The sequence below is a fragment of the Somniosus microcephalus genome, chromosome 15, assembly GCF_052327205.1.
Source record: "Somniosus microcephalus isolate GS21.2 chromosome 15, FLI_Smic_1.0, whole genome shotgun sequence".
Classification (NCBI taxonomy): Eukaryota; Metazoa; Chordata; class Chondrichthyes; order Squaliformes; family Somniosidae; genus Somniosus; species Somniosus microcephalus.
In genome coordinates this window covers 41,216,927-41,227,784 of record NC_141001.1, presented here as the reverse complement: position 1 = coordinate 41,227,784, position 10,858 = coordinate 41,216,927, and positions in this window count along the sequence as shown.

Below are 10,858 nucleotides of genomic sequence, written 5' to 3'. Positions count from 1 at the left end.
TCCCACCTAGCTTTGTATCGTCAGCAAACTTGGATACATTACACTCGGTCCCTTCATCTAAGTCATTAATACAGATTGTGAATAGCTGGGGCCCAAGCACCGATCCTTGTGGCACCCCACTAGTTACAGCCTGCCAACCAGAAAATGACCCATTTATCCCTACTCTCTCTTTTCTCTCCATTAACCAATCCTCTACCCATGCTAATATATTACCCCAGCCCCATGAGCCCTTATCTTGCTCTGGCTGACCTGCCAGAAATTGCACCCCGGGAGTGGGTGGGTTCCCTTCGATTCAGCCCATTTAGTGGGAAACCTGCTGGTGAGATTATAATTAGGCCCAGGAAGTTAAAAATACACCAGGTCTATGTTTGGCTGCAGTGGGTGAGTTTCAAACTGAAACCAAGGCCCTAGAGTCATAGAGTTATACAGCACAGAAAGAGGCCCTTCGGCCCATCATGTCCGTGCCGGCCATCAAGCTCTGCCTATTCTAATCCCATTTTCCAGCACTTGGTCCGTAGCCTTGTATGCTATGACGTTTCAAGTGCTCATCTAAATGCTTCTTGAATGTTGTGAGGGTTCCTGCCTCTACCACCCTTTCAGGCAGTGAGTTCCAGATTCCAACCACCCTCTGGGTGACAAAGTTTTTCCTCAAATCCCTTCTAAACCTCCTGCCCCTTATCTTGAAACTATGCCCCCTGGTTATTGACCCATCTACTAAGGGGAAAAGTTCCTTTCTATCTACCCTATCTATGTCCGTCATAATTTTGTACACCTCAATCAGGTCCCCCCTCAGCCTTCTCTGCTCTAAGGAAAACAACCCCAGCCTGTCCAGTCTCTCTTCATAGCTGAAGCGCTCCAGCCCAGGTAACATCCTGGTGAATCTCCTCTGCACCCTCCCCAATGCAATCACATCCTTCCTATAGTGTGGCGACAAGAACTGCACACAGTATTCCAGCTGTGGCCTAACCAGCGTTTTGTACAGCTCCATCATAACCTCCCTGCTCTTATATTCTATGCCTCGGCTAATGAAGGCAGGTATCCCATATGCCTTTTTAACCACCTTATCTACCTGTCCTGTTGCCTTCGGGAATCTATGTACATGCACACCTAGGTCCCTCTGATCCTCTGTCCTTCCTAGGATCCTACCATTCATTGTGTATTCCCTTGCCTTGTTAGTCCTTCCAAAATGCATCACCTCACACTTTTCAGGGTTAAATTCCATTTGCCACTGTTCTGCCTATCTGACCAACCTGTCTATATCGCCCTGTAACCTGAGGCTTCCCTCCTCACTATTTACCACTCCACCAATTCTCGTGTCATCTGCGAACTTACTGATCATACCTCCTACATTCATATCTAAATCATTAATGTACACCACGGCAGCTGGTGGAATTTAAATTTAATTCAATTTAATTCTGGAATTAAATGTTAGTCTTAGTAATGGCGACCATGATACCATTGTCGATTGTTGCAAAAACCCATCTGGTTCACTAATGTCCTTTAGGGAAGGAAATCTGCCGTCCTTACCTGGTCTGGCCTACATGTGACTCCAGACCCACAGCAATGTGGTTGGCTCTTAATGCCTTCTGAAATGGCCTAGCAAGCCACTCAGTTGTAAACAACCGCTACGAAAAACAATAAGAATAAAACCGGACGGACGACCCGGCATCGACCTCGGCACCGGAAACGACAACGACAACGGCAAACCCAGCCCTGTCGACCCTGCGAAGTCCTCCTTACCAACATCTGGGGGCTTGTGCCAAAATTGGGAGAGCTGTCCCACAGACTAGTCAAGCAACAGCCTGACATAGTCATAATTACCGAATCATACCTTACAACCAATGTCCCAGACACCACCCTCATCATCCCTGGGTATGTCCTGTCCCACCGGCAGGACAGACCCACCAGAGGTGGTGGCACCGTGGTATACAGTCGGGAGGGAGTAGCCCTGGGAGTCCTCAACATTGACTCAGGACCCCATGAGGCCTCATGGCATCAAGTCAAACATGGGCAAGGAAACCTCCTGCTAATTACCACCTACCGCCCTCCCTCAGCTGATGAATCAGTACTCCTTCATGTTGAACACCAATTGGAAGAAGCACTGAGAGTAGCAAGGGCACAAAATGTCCTCAGGGTGGGGGACTTCAATGTCCACCACCAAGAGTGGCTCGGTAGCACCACAACTGACCGAGCTGGCCAAGTCCTAAAGGACATAGCTGCCAGACTGGTTCTGCGACAGGTGGTGAGGGAACGAACAAGAGGGAAAAACCTACTTGATCTCGTCCTCACTGTAATGATCAATAACATGTCATTCTATAGTGGACACTAGGTGGAGCCGTAGAGCTGTGTAGAGCTGTATATAAGACTACACTACCCAGCTGTATGTATAGTAAGACTACATTACCCATGAGGCACTAGGCTACCCACAAGGCGGCAGTCAAAATGGATGCCTCTACAGATACTGTACCTAGTCCACATGTGCTCAATAAAAGTGTCTAGCAAAAGCTAGCTGTGTTCATAATAAGAATGTCTATTTATTAATGAACATAAGATGGTACCAGGGTGGTGAAGATCTGCTGAAAATTGTGAAAAGCGACATGGAGAATTTGAAGCCACCAGAGCGTTTGAAACTCACAGGAAATATCGACTACAATTGGCAGACTCTTAAACAACAATTCGAACTCTACATTGCAGCCATCGGATTCGGTACGAAGCCAGACGCAAGGAAGATAGCGTTGCTGCTTACGGTTGCAGGCCCACAGGCGATAGAGGTATTTAATACATTTGCATTTAATCCAGAGGAGAACAGAGAAAAATTAGAAGATGTGCTAAAAAAATTTGATGCACATTGCTCTCCCAAAAAGAATGAGACCTATGAAAGATACATGTTCTGTTCAAGGACACAGCAGCAAAATGAGAGTTTTGATAGCTTTATGACTGATCTGAAATTGAAAGCACAGACGTGTAATTTCTCTGAGCTGAAATCATCCATGATTCATGACCAGATTGTGTCTGGTATTCATGATAAAAAAGTCAGGGAATGTCTGTTGAGAGAAACCGAACTAAATTTGGAAAATGCAGTGAAAATATGCCAAGCCAGCGAGCTAGCTCGAAAGCACGCGAAGACTTTCAGTGAAATCAATAATGATGCAATTGTAATGAGTGATAATGCTGCTGTCAGTGCTGTGTCCTACAAGGGGAAGAAACGTGGGCAGAACAGAAATGAAAAGCAATCGGAGGATGAAATTTTTAATTGTAAACGCTATGGTTACAAACACCAGTTAAGACAATGCCCAGCGTTTGGAAAAATGTGCACAAAGTGTAATGGAAAGAACACTTTGCCAAACAATGCTTTTCAAAAGTACAAACTAAGAAATGGCAACAAGTTAATATAATTGAGGACACTGATTTAAGTGAGACATTTTTAGTAGGAATGGTGTTGACGTGCCTCAATGCTTTCACGTCTTTGCATTTGCAGTCTTTGCCAAGCACTTTTAGTGTGACTAGAAAGTCCTCTAGCGACTCTCCGGGTCGCTGTGTGCAGGTAGCAAGCAGGTGCCTGGCGTACACTTTCTTGGTAGGCCGCTGATAGTGGGCCTTTAGGATGTTGCAGGCATCCAGGTAGCTGGCGGCGTCTTGTATGAGTGGAAAAACCCGGTGGCTTACCCGATTCTGTAGGATCCCGAGTTTCACATCTCCGGTGGCTGTAGAGGCTGTGACGGCTTCGGAGTTGGCCATAAAGAATTCCAAGCACTGGGACCAGTGTCCAAACTGTGCCGATGCATCCGAAGCATGCGGGTCCAAATCCAAGCGTTCCGGTTTCAAAAGTTGATCCATCGTTAAAAGTTTGCGAATAAAATTGACGTGCCTCAATAACTTCAAGACTCGAAGTTAGCAGAATAAAGCAAGGCTTTTATTAGCAAAGAAAAGATGCCGGTGGCTGCACCTAGCTTCACCTGGCGTGCTGCTGTTCTACTGCAGGACAAGCCTGGACTTGTCTTAAGTAGGGCCAGGTATGGGCGGAGCTGACACACAAAGGGGGCGGTGCCCTATACACAATACAAGGTACAAACACCGGAGCAGGCAATACAATATATACAGTTAACGACAGAGTCTGATGAATGACATATTTCATCACAGGTGTCATGTGACAATATCAAAAAGGATACAGAAAATGTGCAGCCCTCAGAAATGGACAATGCTGAACATAAAGTTAATGCAGTAAAAGAGGACAAATGGATGATCCCACTGCAGGTAAATGGAGCATTAGTTACCTTGAAACTAGACACTGGGGCAAAAGCAAACTTAATCAGTATGAGTGACATTAACAATATGAAAGAAAAGCCCAAAATACAGAAAAAGTCAGTACTACTGAAGGACTATAATGGACAGAAAATAGATAGCTTAGGGGTATGCAAACTTAAAGTGACAGTCAAAGACAAAGTGCATCATCTCATGTTTTCTGTTGTGGCTGAAAGACTTGATTCACTACTGGGTGACAAAGCTTGTGAGGACTTAGAACTGGTCAAGAGAGTCTACCGTATAAACTGTGCCATAAGCAGACCAGATGACTCGGTGGATTCTGTAGTGAATAATTTCCAGGATATGTTCAAAGGATTTGGAGTTCTACCATTCACTTACAAGGTCCAGCTAAAGGAGGATGCTCAACCAGTGGTACATGCTCCACGAAGAGTTCCAGCACCCCTGCGTGACCGGCTCAAGAAAGAACTGGACAGAATGACCACACTAGGAGTCATCAGGAAAGTCGAAGAGCCAACAGACTGGGTTAACTCCATGGTATGTGTAAAGAAAAAGAACAATGATCTAAGAATATGCATGGATCCAAAGGACTTAAATGCAAACATAAAACGTGAACACTACCAGATTCCCAAGCAAGAAGAAATCACCAGTGAAATGTCAGGTGTCAGATACTTTATAAAGCTCGATGCCTCACAAGGATTTTGGCAACTAAAACTGGATGAAGAGAGCACCAAATACTGTACCTTCAACACACCATTTGGCAGGTATTGTTTCCTCAGAATGCCTTTCGGGATAATATCTGCATCTGAAATCTTTCATAGAGCGATGGAACACATAATTGAAGGTCTGGAAGGAGTTTGGGTCTATGTTGATGACATCATCATCTGGGGCTCCACACTGAAAGAACACAATGAGAGACTGACTAAAGTGCTACAGAGCATACGCCGGGATGGACTGAAGCTCAACAAAGCCAAGTGTCAGTTTGGCGTCCAGGAAGTCACTTTCCTCGGAGATAATCTATCTGGTAAAGGAATAGAGCCAGATGTGGAAAAAGTAAACGCCATACTCAAAATGCCCCGACCCACTGACAAAAAAGGAGTACTACGCATCATGGGGATGATAAACTTCATTGGAAAGTTCATTCCTAACTTGTCAGCCAAGACAGCCTGTCTGCGAGACCTGCTACATAAAACAAATGAGTTCGCATGGACAGAAAGACATGAACAAGAGTGGATAAACCTCAAAACAGTGCTGACAACCACACCTGTACTCACCTTCTTTGACCCAACAAAAAGAATCAAAGTGTCAACGGATGCATCAAAAGATGGCCTAGGTGCGGTCTTGCTACAAGCAGAGGGTGAAGATTGGAAGCCTGTTGCCTATGCCTCCAGGTCTATGACTGATACTGAGTGTCGATACGCCCAGATTGAAAAGGAATGTCTAGGCTTGGTAGTTGGACTAGAAAAGTTCCATGGCTACATATATGGACTTCCCACCTTCACAGTTGAGACAGACCACAGCCCACTGGTTGCCATCATAAAAAAGAACCTGAATGAGATGTCTCCAAGGATTCAACGACTCATGATGAAGCTGCAAAGATATGACTTTGAACTGATCTACACACCAGGAAAATACATAGTGTTAGCAGATGCACTATCCCGAGCACCCACAATGAGTCATGTGAGCTCTACTGAAGAAGACGTGGATGTTCATGTGAGTATGGTCACTGCTGCGCTGCCCGTGTCAGACACAAAATCAAAGCAAATAGCAGAAGAAACAGTAAAAGATACAATATTACAAACAGTAATAGAGAACATTCATCATGGTTGGCCAAAAGGTTCCTGTCCAAAATATTTTCACATAAGGTCAGAATTGAGTGTCGCAAGTGGACTATTACTAAAACAGAACAGAATAGTCATTCCACAGGCTCTACATCAAGACATGCTCAAAAGGATTCATGAGGGACACCTCGGAATTGAAAAATGCAAAAGGAGGGCAATAGGCACTGTTTATTGGCCTGGCATAAATAAGGACATTGAGAACATAATAGGCAAATGTGAGACATGTCAGAAACACCAAAACAAACAAGCAAAGGAACCAATGATAGTAGCTGACATACCAACAGCACCATGGCAAAAGGTTGGTATGGACCTTTTTCATTTAAATGGTAAAGACTATCTAATAGTGATTGTCTACTATTCTAACTATCCTGAGATGGCGCTGCTCTCAAGCACCACAGCAAGCAGTGTCATAATGCATGTGAAATCCATCTTCGCCAGACATGGAATTCCCAGGATTGCTGTTAGTGACAATGGTCCGTGCTTCAACTGTAAGGAGTGGCAACAGTTTGCAGCACATTATGACTTTCAGCACATCACATCCAGTCCTTTGTATGCTCAGTCAAATGGTAAGGCAGAGAAAGGTGTTCAAGTTCTCAAGCAGCTACTGAAGAAAGCGACAGAAAGCAAGTCTGATCCTTATCTCGCCCTGCTGAGCTACCGAGCCTCACCTTTACACTGTGGTTCTTCACCTGCTGAACTACTAATGGGTCGCAAGTTGCGCACCACGCTACCCTGCTGTGCAAAAGAACAGCAAAGTGAGGAACTGAGACAGAGACTTCAACTGTTAAAGCTGAAACAGAAATCATACTAAGACAAGTCATCCAAAACTCTAAAACCATTGACAAGGGATGATGTTGTCAGGATTGAGGATCCAGATGCATGGAACAGGAAAGCTACAGTTCTTGAGGAAGTAGGACCAAGGTCATATACTGTTAGAACTGAGGAAGGACAGATTCTCAGGAGGAACTGCCGTTCCCTCCTAAAAACACAAGAGACTATTCAAGACCAGATTGATGACAATGCCGCAACTGCATCTTGTCATTCACCGCCAGAACAATCTCATGAAGACACATCAGACTTACCCGTGTTGAGAAGATCCACACGTGAAGTAAAAAAAAGCCTGATAGGCTTAATCTTTGAGTACAATGTAAAGCTTTGAAAATGTGTTGACTGTTTTGAAAATGTTTATGTTTATAGAGCACTAACAAAAGTGTTACTGATATTATCTTTATTGTTTTCTTCATAGTTGATTGATATTGATTTTGTTAAACCTCAAAGAAAGGGGGATGTAATGATCAATAACATGTCATTCTATAGTGGACACTAGGTGGAGCCGTAGAGCTGTGTAGAGCTGTATATAAGACTACACTACCCAGCTGTATGTATATTAAGACTACATTACCCATGAGGCACTAGGCTACCCACAAGGCGGCAGTCAAGATGGATGCCTCTACAGATACTGTACCTAGGCCACATGTGCTCAATAAAAGTGTCTAGCAAAAGCTAGCTGTGTTCATAATAAGAATGTCTATTTATTAATGAACATAAGACTCACCAATCTACCTGTTGCAGATGCATCTGTCCATGACAGCATTGGTGGAAGTGACCACCGCACAGTCCTTGTGGAGACGAAGTCCCGTCTTCATGTTGAGGATACCCTCCACCGTGTTGTGTGGCACTACCACCGTGCTAAATGGGACAGATTTCGAACAGGTCTGGCAACTCAAAACTGGGCATCCATGAGGCGCTGTGGGCCATCAGCAGCAGCAGAATTGTATTCAACCACAATCTGTAACCTCATGGCCCGGCATATCCCTCACTCTACCATTACCATCAAGCCGGGAGATCAACACTGGTTTAACGAAGAGTGCAGGAGAGCATGCTGGGAACAGCACCAGGCATACCGAAAAATGAGGTGTCAACCTGGTGAGGCTACAACACAGGACTACTTGCATGTCAAACAACGGAAGCAACATGCGATAGACAGAGCTAAGCGGTCTCACAACCATCGGATCAAATCAAAGCTCTGCAGTCCTGCCACATCCAGTCATGAGTGGTGGCGGACAATTAAACAGTTAACAGGAGGAGGAGGCTCCAAAAATATCCCCATCCTCAATGATGGTGGAGCCCAGCACGTGAGTGCAAAAGACAAGGCTGAAGCATTTGCAACTATCTTCAGCCAGAAGTGCCGAGTGGATGATCCATCTCGGCCCCCTCCTGAGGTCCCCAGCATCACAGATGCCAGTCTTCAGCCCATTCAATTCACTCCACGTGATGTCAAGAAACGGCTGTAGACACTGGATACTGCAAAGGCTATGGGCCCTGACAACATTCCGGCAATAGTACTGAAGACTTGTGCTCCAGAACTAGCTGCGCCCCTAGCCAAGCTGTTCCAGTACAGCTACAACACTGGCAGCTACCCGGCAATGTGGAAAATTGCCCAAGTATGTCCTGTCTACAAAAAGCAGGACAAATCCAACCCGGCCAATTACCGTCCCATCAGTCTACTCTCAATCATCAGCAAAGTGATGGAAGGTGTCGTCAACAGTGCTATCAAGCGGCACTTACTCAGCAAAAACCTACTAACTGATGCCCAGTTTGGGTTCCGCCAGGGCCACTCAGCTCCTGACCTCATTACAGCCTTGGTCCAAACATGGACAAAAGTGCTGAACTCAAGAGGTGAGGTGAGAGTGACTGCCCTTGACATCAAGGCAGCATTTGATCGAGTGTGGCATCAAGGAGCCCTAGCAAAACTGAAGTCAATGGGAATCAAGGGGGAAACTCTCCATTGGTTGGAATCATACCTAGCACAAAGGAAGTTGGCTGTGGTTGTTGGAGGTCATTCATCTCAATCACATGACATCACTGCAGGAGTTCCTCAGGGCAGTGTCCTAGGCCCAACCATCTTCAGCTATTTCATCAATGACCTTCCCTCCATCATAAGGTCAGAAGTGGGGATGTTCGCTGATGATTGCACACTGTTCAGCACCATTCAAGACCCGTCAGATACTGACGCAGTCTGTGTCCATATGCAGCAAGACCTGGACAACATTCAGACTTGGGCTGACAAGTGGCAAGTAACATTCGCACCACACAAGTGCCAGGCAATGACCATCTCCAACAAGCGAGACTCTAACCATCTCCCCTTGACATTCAATGGCATTACCATCGCTGAATCCCCCACTATCAACATCCTGGGGGTTACCATTGATCAGAAACTGAACTGGACCAGCCATATAAATACTGTGGCTACAAGAGCAGGCCAGAGGCTCGGAATTCTGCGGCGAGTGTCTCACCTCCTGACTCCCCAAAGCCTTTCCACCATCTACAAGGCACAAGTCAGGAGTGTGATGGAATACTCTCCACTTGCCTGGATGAGTGCAGCTCCAACAACACTCAAGAAGCTCGACACCATTCAGGATAAAGCAGCCCACTTGATTGGCACTCCATCCACCACCTTCAACATTCACTCCCTCCACCACCGGCGCACTGTGGCTGCAGTGTGTACTATCTGCAAGATGCACTGCAGCAACTCGCCAAAGCTCCTTCAGCAGCACCTTCCAAACCCGCGACCTCTACCACTTAGAAGGACAAGGGCAGCAGACGCATGGGAACATCACCACCTACAAGTTCCCCTCCAAGCCACACACCATCCTGACTTGGACCTGTATCACCGTTCCTTCACTGTCGCTGGGCCAAAATCCTGGAACTCCCTTCCTAACAGCATTGTGGGTGTACCTACACCATATGGACTGCAGCGGTTCAAGAAGACGGCTCACCACCATCTTCTCAAGGGCAATTAGGGATGGGCACTAAATGCAGGCCTAGCCAGCGATGCCCACATCCCATCAATAAATTTAAAAAAAACTACAAACAGCAAAGGACCCAGCACTGATCCCTGCGGTACACCACTGGACACAGACTTCCAGTCACAAAAACAACCTTCAACCATCACCCTCTGCCTCCTGCGACTAAGCCCTGATATTAATCTGAAAGTGGCTTCGAAGCCGGGGCGGGGAGGGGGAGGGGGAGGGGGAGGTTTGAATTGCGCGGGTGAAACCTGGAAGTTAACTCAGCGGGTCCAAATCTGCAATCACAACTCAATTGAAACAATTAATTTTGACTTCCGGGTTTCACGTCTCCAAGCTGCACAGCGGGCGTGATGCGCAACTGCATGACATGATCTCAGCTGTATTTAAAGGGACAATGCAGGATGGATATTGGAGGTGTTCATGATGGATGGTATACGTAGGGCAAGGGAAGCACGCAGATTCAATGACACATGCCTGGAATTGCTACAGGGTGCAGTCTATGCAGGAGGGACATAGGCTGGAATTTTCATGCTGCTGTGCATGTGGGATTGTAGGCGGGTCGGAAGTAAAATTCGAAAAAAAATGGGAGCACGTCGGGACCCCGCCGTCATCCTGCCTCCTCGCACCTTTAACTTGGGCGCGTTTGCCAGCGCGGCACGGACCTGAACGGCAAAGGCGGGCAACCTCTTTGAGCTCATTGATACCTTGTTGTCAGACCCTTAACAGTGATTTTTACCAGACCTGTTGAATTTAACTGCATGACCATGAGAATCACGCAGCTCGGGAACCACGTCTGTCAAGCTGAGGAGGAAGTTCAGTGGCCATTGATCGAGGTCATTACTGCAGAGCGTGGAAAGCACAATAAATACAGCCACCTGACACCTGCTTACTTTCCTAAGGGAAAGGCTCTTGCTGAGTGGATTTTGAGCACAGATTTAGGTGTCT